At 35.8% G+C, this 11,517-nt stretch overlaps 1 pseudogene; it reads left to right on the plus strand.

The window, feature by feature from the left end:
- The first annotated feature begins 6,683 nt into the window (after positions 1-6,683).
- LOC141550299 (phosphoglycerate kinase 1-like) overlaps positions 6,684-11,517 on the plus strand; it is a 72,333-nt pseudogene continuing 67,499 nt past the window's right edge.

The raw sequence follows: 11,517 nt of genomic DNA on the forward strand, positions 1-11,517 counted from the left end.
TATTCTCTCTAGTATGTGTATCAGGAATTCCAGGAACTTGGTAGACGAAGGACAGATTATCAAGAATGATCTGGTTCAAACCAACAAAGCAAGTGCAATTGTCTGAGAAGAAACTCTATAGCCTTTGGGGGTGGTGTGGGGTGATAATGATAGATGCATATAGGATCTACCTAGTATCAAGGATTGTTAAAAACTAGACACAGATGATGAGTGGCAATTCTTGAGAAACATTTACTCAACAAGTTAAAATATGAGGAGAAATTTCTCCTCAATATTCAAGAATATTGACAGAGTCTTTTTTAGATCAAGAAAAATATCATTGTAAATAGTCAAGTGATATGAACAGACAATTTTCAGATGAAGAAATTAAAGACATTTCTAGTCACATGAAAAAATGATCTAAATCACTATTGATTAGAGAAATACAAATTAAGACAACTCTTGAGATATCACTTCAAACCTCTCCCATTGGCTAAGATGGCAGGAAAAGATAATAGTGAATGTGGGAGGGAATGTGGGAAAATTGGGACACTAATGCATTGTTGGTGGAGTTGTGAAATGATCCTACCATTCTGGAGAACATCCGCTTTGATACAGCAGTGTCTCTACTGGGTCTGTATCTCAAAGAGATCATAGAAGAGGGTAAAGAACCCACATATGCAAAAATGTTTGTAGCAGTCCTTTTTGTCGTGGCAAGGAACCATAAATTGAGTAGATACCCATCAGTTGAGTAATGGCTGAATACATTATAGTATATGATTGTAATGGAATATTATTGTTCTATAAGAAATAATGAGCATGCTAATTTTAAAAAGGCCTGGAAACTGATGCTGAATGAAGTAAGAAAAACCAAGAGAATATTGCACACAGTAACAATAAGATTATGTGATGATCAACTGTGATGGATTTGGCTCTTTTTACCAGTGAGGTGATTCAAGGCAATCTCAATAGACTTGGGATGGAAAATGTCATTCCCATCCAGAGAACTATGGATATTGAATATGGATCAAAGCATACTATATTCACTTTTTTGTTTGTTTGTTTCTTTGTTTGCTTGTTTTTTTTTCCTTTCTTGTGTTTTTTTTTTCTCTTTTGATCCGATTTCTTTTTTCACAGTATGATGAATATGGAAATATGTTTAGAAGAATTGCACATGTTAACCTATATAGGATTGCTTGATGTTTTTTGGGGGAAGATAAGAAAAGGGAGAAAAATTTGGAATACAAAGATTTTACAAAGGTGAATGTTGAAAACTATTTTTGCATGTATTTGGAAAAATAAAATACTATTTAAAAAAGCAATAAAAAAAAGAAAGCTATGGATATTTTTATATTTCATTAATATATCAAAAGAGATCAAGATTACTGATCTAAGCTCTGAGGACTTCTTGAACAAAGTGCTGCTGCATGACTTCATGTGTTTTTGCAATCTCGCTAACATGTTTTTTCTGTCACTTATCCCTTGACAGAAGGGGATAAAGACGGAAAGATATATTTACTTATATTCCATTAGTAGTGAGATGAATAAACAAGAAAAAAAAGAAATCTTTCTGACTCCTCAAGACTGGAAAGGCACACAAATTGTTCTTTGGCAGATGTTAATGTATTTGTCTATATTCTTAAATTGTTTTCAGTCATGTCTGACTCTTTGTGATGACATTTGGAGCTTCTTGGAAAAGATACTAGTGGGTTTGCCATTTCCTTTTCTAGCTCATGTTACAGATAAGGAAACTGAGACAAACAAGATTAAGTGACTTTGCCAGGGTCATATAGCTCTTAAGTGTCTGAGGATAGAATTGAATTTAGGAAGAGGAGTCTTTCTGACTTCAGGTCAAGTGTTCTGTTCACTGTAGTGCTTACCTAATCACTATTATAGACTAGGTCTCAAAAGCATCAAAATTAAATTAACTGTCTCCAGCTAATTAAATCTAATCAAGTGAGATATTATTTGCAAAATACTTAATACAACACCTAGTGATTAATAAATCCTTGTTCTCTTTCCTTTCCTTTCCTTCTTTTATTATTTAAATATTAAAAGTAAATTACCTAAAAATAAAAAGAATATGATACAATTAGACACTTAAAACAACCTGTAGATCATTGGAATTTGGAAAAAAAATTTTTTTATTCCCTAGGTTCCTGGGTTAAGCCTTTTATAATTCAAGCTGTCAGAGGTGTATAACCCAACACAGTCAAGGGGAAGGGGCTGACTGGCTCACAGATAACTAAGTGTGATCCCACAGAATCATGACATCTTAGACTTGGAAAAAGATCTTACATAATAGGGGTGAAGTCTAAAATCTCTCATCGGATTTTTTTAAAGTCCAAAACTAAAATGCATAGAGTTACAAGAAGAACCAAATTTTTTTAAAACACAGCAATTGAAAAAAAAAATCAAATTCATGGACTTCCTGAAATTTATCCATGGATTCTAAGAATCCCAAGTTAAGAACTCCTCTTATTTTACATTTACAACAGCAGTGCATATCCTGGCAGGGTGTGGTTCCTGGAAGTCTGTAGAGTGATTGCAGCATTTGCCAAGCACGGTCATTGTATTCTTTATTTAATTTCCAATAAAATATACAGCATGATTTAGTATGAAAAGTAAGAATACACTATCTATAGACAGACTATATAACATCTTGTAAATATAAGTATAATTGAGTTTCAAATGTGTGTAGGTACATGGAATAGATCTCAGACTTTCTTGTTATCAAGAAAAAGATGATGCAACATTGATAAGTTCTGATTCATATACTTATTTCCCGGTCTATTTTTAAAAATTGTATGGGAATAATCTATATCTACATTTAAGTTATCCTTGCTGAGGACATTAGAAGGGGGAAAAATAAGGGATCTTATTAGAATCACATTCTCACAATACATCCTGTAGAATAGAATGCAATGCAGTGCAAGGAAAATGAGAAGTGTTTATGGAGTGCTTTTTGTATGACAAGTGCCATGCTAAGTGCCGGGGAAACAAACAAACAAAAAAATGTGACAGCTTTTGTTCTTTAGGAACTCCTTTATAAGCTGAGAAGGCATATAAAGGAGATTCATCTTTACGTTCAGTTCATGACACATGGAAAGGCCATGTAGTACTTGGGGAGGAAAATTTGTAGGCCAAATGGCAAAGCTCACAGGACCTTGGGGAGTGATAGTAAGATCAATTACCACTTACTTACCAAGAAGATGTTAGGATTAATGTTTAGAGCATAGATGAGACAGGATTCCCTCTGGGATATTAGCAGTAGAGTTAAGGATCTCACTCCCACACAATTGATTGAAAGATGTTCAAATACAAAATCTTGCTCTACTTATCTTTTCCTTAAAAAAACAACAAACAAAAACAACCCCAAACCCTATATTTAGTGGAACAAAGCACTATCCTTAATATAAATTCACTTAAAAACTTTACTGGATTCATAATGTTGTGGGTTTTTATTTTTTTGGTCATCATGTACTTTTTAAAGAAATGGATACTACAACTACTATGCTTTAGGGGTCTGAAACAGTTTTTATTTTAAAAAGAAGTGCTCATACTCAGCAAAATGTTAGCCACTGGCCAGGTCCAAAATGAAAAAAGAAAGAAAGGATCATATACACTTCTTAGAAACATTCAGTTAATGATTAGTTACACATATTATATATTTCTGAGAGCACTAAAATTACATTACTTTAATTCAGACTCCTTATGACCAATCAATCAATAATAATTTATTAAGTGCTTTATGATATGTTAGGTACCATGCTTAGTGCTGGAATTCAAAATAGCCTGTATTAATGAGGTCAGACTGAAGCTCTGGTTATGCAATACCTGGCTCAGTGCTAAGGGTTATTAACCACAAGTTCAATGTTATATGGATGATGATAACAAAGATTATGATGATGATAAAGACAATGATGATGAGTGACAAGGAGTTCTAATGATCCAAGTGTTACTTGCCCGGAATTATTAAGAAAAGAATACTTGAATATACATGAGGGAAACCTGTTTACAAACAAAAAGTTTTGCACTTATAATATTTGTGTAGGATCACAGATTTAGGGCTAGAAGGAACTTTGGATCATTAAGTCCTGTATAGCCCTCATTTTATAGTTGAAGAAACTGAGGCGGAGAAAGTTTAAGTGACTCTCCATAGGTCATGCAGCTAGTAAGTGAAAGAAATGGGATGTTGCACTTAAGCTTAACTTAACTCCAAGTTCAGAATGTCATCCACTATTTGTAAGTCTACATTGCCTCCAAACTTCACTAATACCTTCCCCAAATATGTTGTTATTTTGTGGAGAAGAATCTGGGTTCTCAATGGAACAAAAGCTCTGACAGTAACTAACACTCTGAAGAAGCTATAATTACAAAGCCAATGATAGAATATATTCCTGTCATTTGAAGAATTTTCTTTTGGGGGATGGAGAGGAGGGAGGGACATTGATCAAGAAAATTATCTCCTAAAGAAGTAGAGATCATGATCTGCATTTATAAAAATAATACAAACATTGGTGAAGTTATGGATCTATGAAGGACAGAAATTAATCAATATTTTTCAGAATTTCTCTCTTTAATGCAGTATTATGAGCCAGGACTTGAAACAAGGTGCTAAGTCACTAGAATTGATAGATACAATGCTTATATACTTAGTACTTAATAGAGTTCATACCTTTAAGAGAACATATTTAAGGAGGAGCTCCCACAAGCCCACAAAAGCACAAGCTCACTCTCTTGGAGGCAGAGTCAGATTCATTCTAACTTCTACCTTTGTGCTGGCTGGAGGCTTTGGATTCAGAGGGAGCTAGAGGCAGAAGCTGGAAGAGACAAAGAACTAGCGGCAAGAGCTCTCAGAACCAAGGAGAGAGATAGGACTCTAAAAAAAGCTAACTGGGCTATTTTGAAGGAGACAATAAAGGATCTGGATTTTAACTCCTGGCTGTATTTGAGGTAATTATTGAACTGAAATGAAACTGAGGCTGCCTCCAGCAGCTCCCCAAGAAACTTGTTCTCAGAGAACATCATAATTTAGACAAGTACACTACATTTTGACGCCTGAACATGGGACCAAGAACCTTCATCTGTGACCCAGAAATTAGGGTGAGTACAACAAGGAAATTTTGTTAAAGAGCTAAAGTATAATTTCAGCTGAAATGGGACAGATGTTTAGAAAACAGCTTTCTGTTTCTCTTCAAGGAAAATGTGTAGAGAGCATTGTCAGGGTTACAAAAAGCCAAGGTTTGATTATAATTTGGGAGCAGATCACTGAACTCTTAGAAACTGTACAGTACACATCTCCTTGATTCTTTATGGAAAAAGAATTGGATCTAGAGGAATGGAAATTAGTAGGAGAGCAATTTTGTTAATTCTACAATAAAAATGGACCTGACTCAATTTCCAAAGACACACTTAATACATATAATTTAATACAACTGGCTTTAAGAAATTATATGTGTTAGAATAAGGAAAAAGAAGAAAGAGAAAGAGGGGAAGGTGCCAACTAAACTTGGTGAAAAGGATGAAGAATTAGATAAGAATGGAGTTAAGTACAATTCTTAGTGTGGCACTTCACAACAGGAGCATTTCCTATGCCCTGACCTCCCTCCCTCAATTAACTCTTCATGGGTGGAGGTAAAAGGAGTAGGGGGAGAGGTAGTAACACAATCAGTAACACCTATGAAGCAGCCTATGACAAGATTACAGAATGCATTGGTTAAGGGTAAGAGAGAAGGACAGGATATATCTGATTTAAAAATAAATGCATACCCTATTATTGAAGAGCTTGACTCTTCAAGTCAAAAAAGGAAAAGATACACTCCCCTTTTGATCTGGAAAAAATTAAGGATTTAAAAAAGGGTTGCACTCTTTATGGGGCTACATTATCTTATCTTAAGATGTTACTAGATAATGTGGCTTATGAAATCTTAACCCTGGGTTAAGATCCATAGCAAGGACATGTTTAGAACCTGGACAAAAATTGTTGTGGCTTTCAGAGTATCATGAATTATGTAAGCTTCAAGCCCAATGAAATAGGCAAACAAGAGTTAATGTACAAATCACTTATGATCACCTAGCAGGTGAAGATCAGTATGGAGAGAATGCAGCACAGATTAATTATCCCATAACAGTGTATGAGCAAATTTCTAAGGCTGCAATAAAAGCTTGGGATTCTCTTCCAGAAAAAGATGAAGGTAAAGCCTTCACAAAAATAGAGCAAGATCCCAATGAACCCTTTGTGGATTTTGTGGGACATTTGCAAACAGCTGTCACAAGAACCGTTAGAGAAAATACAGCTACAGAAATAATGACCAGACATCTGGTTGAGGAAAATGCCAATGAGGTTTGCAGAAGAATTATATGGGGACTACACAAAGATATTCCTTTAGATTATAAGACACTGTGCCACAATGGAAACAAATGTTTATTATACCTAGACTATGATGAACATGGGAAGACAGGGTCACTCTTAGCAAGGGACTTCTGGAGAGACTCGTCTATTTTTTCAGTGTGGAAAAGTTGGACATCCGAGAGCCCAATGTAGATATAGAAATAGAGTGAGAAGACAGAGTGAGAGAATACCTAAAACCCTATGTCCAAAATGCCACAAGGGCTTCCACTGGGCCTCAGAATGTAGATTGACCCAGGGAAATGAGAGATGGGACTCAGCCCCAAGATATCATACAAAAGATAGGTGCGACATGATGACAGCCGGTAATGTCCTGTAATCTCTCATTTGTAATCCTTCTCTGGGAGAAGGTTTCTTTTCTGTAAATCCTTTTTCTCTGTGTGCAGGTTTCTTGGGAGGCTTCTGGAGCCTCCAGCCAGAGGGAAGGTAGAATCTTCTTCTTCCCAAATTCTGACTCTGAATCTCCTCAAGCTTCTCTGAAGTTCTCTCGGGAAGTCTTGTCCTTCTCCAATTCAGACTGCTTCCTTTCAGACTGCCTCCCAAACTCAATGTCCCAGGAGGCAGCCTTGGTGGCTCCTTATATCCTCCCAGAGAATGGGCTTGTGGGTACTCCCAGGGGCTTGTAGGAACTCCTTACTGACCAATGAGGAAACTCCTTTAAAGTATTCCTTCAAAGGTATAAACTCCCTTAAAGATTTGAACTAAAGGTGTGAACTCTGAGCTAAAGAATTGCCAAGTACCGACTTACCATCTAGTTAGAACCTAACAGCAGCTGAAGTTACACCCAGAGAGTCTTTAGAAGGTCAGGACTCTGATGTGATCTATCAGCCAAAAAGCAATCAGATAGTAGAAAGGGATTACAATTGGGGAGAATGCAGGCTTTTTAAACCAACAGGGCAGTATCCAGTGTAAACAGCTCCAATGTAATTGCCAGATGATGAGGAGAGATTTAGAAAGTGGCAAATAGAAGGGACTAGATAGGTTAACTTCCTGGGAGAAGGGTTTGCTTGTATTCCTACAGATGGAGAAGAAAACAGATGAGTGGCAGGGAGCACCTGGAGAGAAAGATAGAAAAGGAGAAAAACCTCGAAACAATGGAGAAGATCTCTAAGAAACATCTGACACTGAAAGAGCATGGCTGATGAGACTATTGCAGGACTTGAACATCATCAGGAATCATTGGATTCCCTAACATAAGATGAGATTTTTGAAAGACATGAAAACCAGCAGGAATTATTGGATTCCTGGACAATGTTATTTCTTTTGGACTATTTCTAGGACTTATGGACATGTATAATTCCTCATGTTGATTCATGTTATTTCACTACTAGCCTGTGTTACTATATGCTTATGTAATTATGTGTAATACCTCTCATATTGATGGATTTATGTATACCTGTTTCAAAAGTGAGCCCCTTCAGAAACCCATTAATCTGATTTGATTTCCCATTTCCTTTGATGTTTTCATCTCCCTTCCTGAGATGTCAGGGAGGACATGATCACCTCATTTTTTATGGTGTTTTCACTCCTTTTTTGAGTAGTCAGGGAAGGTGTGATCACCTTTTTTGGGGTTCTCACTTCCTTGAGAAGTCATGGAGGTCATGACCACCTTATGTTCTAAATCAAAAGAAAGTGGGAAATGTTAAGGGCCAGAATTTGAAACAAGATGTTAAGTCACTGGAATTGATAGACAATGCTTATGTACTTAATACTTATTAGAGGTCACACCTTTAAGAGAGCATATATAAGGATGAGCTCCCATAAGCACAGAAGCCCACAAGCCCACTCTCAGAGGCAGAGGCAGATTCATTCCAACTTCCATCTTCATGCTGGCTGGAGGCTTTGGATTCAAAGGGAGCTAGAGGCTGAAGCTGGAAGAGACAAAGAACTAGTGGTAAGAGCTCTCAGAACCAAGGAGAGAGATAGGACTCTAAAAAAAAGCTAACTGGGCTATTTTGAAGGAGACAATAAAGGATCTGGATTTTAACTCATGGCTGAATTTGAGGTGATTATTGAACTGAACTGAAACTAAGGCTGTTTCTAGAAGCCCTGCAAGAAACCTGCTCTCAGAGAACATTACAATTTAGAGACTACAATGCAGTGTCTTAAAATTTTTTTTTAAAGGACGTGTTTTTATGGAAGCAGCTAAATAGCAAAATGGGTAGAGCTGAAGTCAGAAAAATATGAGTTCAAATCTCACTGTGTGATACTTACTAGCTGTGATCATGGGCAAATTTATTTAAAATCTATTTGTTATGTAATAGTTCTCAGTTTCCATAATTATCTTGATCCATTCCTGACTCAGTTTCCCTGCTTTTTAAAGCTCAGTCCTGCAAACCTCCCCTCCCTCTTTATCAGAATATTTGATAATGATAAAAGATCTTATGTTTTAGAATATCAGAATGCCTCTCCCCATCCCAAGCTATCAGAATGTCAGATACCTTCTTATCAAAATGCCTCTGCCCATCTCTGGGGTTCCTCTCCCCATGCCACCCCTAACCCTATCAGACCTGGATTATCAGAGTCCTGTTCCCGCTCTCAGCACCATGACTCCACCCCTGCCTCAGTCTACCCTGAGTCTGAGCCATGTATATATAGGTCATTGAGAATTCTCCTTGTTTGCTGGATTCTTGGAGGTGATAGTCTCATTCAGCCCTGGGGCCAAACCATGGATCCCTTTGGTCCCAGTAAATCTCTCCCATTTAATAAATTATTAAATATGCTCTAATTTCTATCCTGCCTCAGTTTCTCTGGCATTACATATTTAACCTCTATCTGCCTCAAGTTCCACATCTGTAAAATGGGAATAATAGTGCCCATTTGACAAGATTGCTGTGAGACTCAAATGAGAAAATGTTTCTAAAGCACTTTGTAAACCTTGTAAACCTTAAAGTGGTATATGAGTGCTAGCTATTATGTTTTTCTTCCCTCTCCCATTTTAAATAGCTTTTAATTTTACCAAATACATGCAAAGATAGTTTTCTACATTTGTCTTTACAAAATGTTGAGTTCCAACTTTTTCTCCCTTCCTCCCCACACCCTCTCCCATAAACAATAGCAATCTAATATACATTAAAAACATGGGCAGTTCTTCTAAATACATTTCCATATTCATCATGCTGCACAAGAAAAAACAGATCAAAAGGTGAAAAAAAAAGAGGCAAGAAAAAAAAGCAAACAAGAACAACAAAATAAGGTTAAAATACTCAGTTTTGATCCATATTCAATCTCTATAGTTCTCTCTCTGGTTGCAGATGCCTCTTTCTGTTACAAGTCTATTGAAATTGCTTTTAGTCGCCTCATTGTTAAAAAGAGTCAAGTCTTTCATAGTTGATCATCACATAATCTTGTTGTTGTACATAATATTCTCTTGGTTCTACTCACATCACTTAGCATCAGTTTTTGTAAGTCTTTGCAGGCTTTTCTGAAATCAGTTTGCTCATCATTTCTTATAGAACAATAATATTCCATTATATTCATATGTCATAATTTATCCAGCCATTCCTCAACTGATGGGCATCCACTTAATTTCCAGTTCTTTGCCTCTACAAAAAGGGTTATATATTTTTGCTAATGTAGGTCCTTTTCCCCACTTTTATAATTTCTTTGGAATGCAGATCCAGTAGAAACACAGTGCTAGCTATTATTATCCTACTTTTTTTTACATGTGAATAAAATTACATTTAGAGACATTAAAGGCATTGTCAAATACTCTGCAGTTAGCCATTTGTTTGGTCACTAAAATAAGTAAACAGCAAACATTTATAATATGCCTACCCTGGATCAATCAGGGTGCCAGATACAAGAAATAAGAAAGACAAAAGCTAAATATTTCCTGACCTCAAGGAGTTTACATTGTCCTAAGGGAGATGCTAAAGGGATAGACCTGTGATCTCATTATCCAAGAAACTCCTAATAAGGGAAAGTCCTTCACAAGTGCAGGTCTCTACTTTCTCTACAACTTACAGTTTTACAGAGTTGTCTAGAGCACTGATTGAACCTCAAATAGAAAAGGGGCTAGTAAAACACGATTCCTGTCAGTGCATATTGAGTTAATGCTTTTATTTATTTTTGTTAAATAGCTCCCAGTTCCATTTTAATCTTGAGGTCATATAAAATCTTAGCATTTCTTTAGGTGCTCATGACTTATTGAAAGCTTCCTAAAGAGCTTTAGTGTATATGGAACAAACACCCATATATACACATATTTGTATATTAATATTTATAACATATATGAAATATCAGTATGAGTATATTAATTGTAAGCAATAAAAGTATAACAGTATATATTAATTATAATAAGTACAAGCAGTAAGAAGAGTATATATTAATTATAAGTATAATAATGAAACTAGTTTTGACTTCATACTCCAGGTGAAAGGGTTTTGGAGGATGCCAAGGGTCTATGGATCATACTTTGAGAACCCTTGCATTTGATCATGCTGCTTCTAACAAATATAAATATATATGAAATTTATAAAGCTTTTAAGTAGCATAGAGTGATAGATTTGGAGTATGGAAGACCTGAATTCAAATCCTTCCTCAAATACTTACTAACTCTATGATCCTGGAAAAATCAGTTAAACTATCAGCCTCAGTTACTTCATCTGTAAAATGGGGACAATAATAGCACTTATTTCAATGGGTTGTTGTGAGAGCCAAATGAGATAACATTTGCAATGTACTTTTCAAGCACAGTGTTACATAAAATGCAAAATAATTTGAGAGGGGTTAATAAAGGCTTTCTTTTAGCAAATATTTGAGAGGGTGAAAGATGGTGAAAATCTTAAATTTCTTGCAATATGAGACTTGGTTGAGAATATTTGGTTAGGCAAAAAGAAAATCCATGAGGGGACACTCTTTATCTTAGTAACTTTAACAAACTTTAATGTTTGTCTTACAAAAGAGGTATTGGACTTGCTCTATTATGGAATAAGGAGTACATGTTGAAAAGAAGCAAATAAATTAATTCTTACAAAATCCCTATGAAGAAGACTATTAAATCTTCCCACTTTCAAAGATGAGGAAACTAAGGGTCAGAAATAGTAAATTATTATTCTAGGGCATACAACCAGTAATTATCTGAGAAAGATAAATTCTACTTGAGTCCTCCTGATTCCAAGTCC

This window comes from Sminthopsis crassicaudata, chromosome 1, assembly GCF_048593235.1.
Source record: "Sminthopsis crassicaudata isolate SCR6 chromosome 1, ASM4859323v1, whole genome shotgun sequence".
Taxonomy (NCBI): Eukaryota; Metazoa; Chordata; class Mammalia; order Dasyuromorphia; family Dasyuridae; genus Sminthopsis; species Sminthopsis crassicaudata.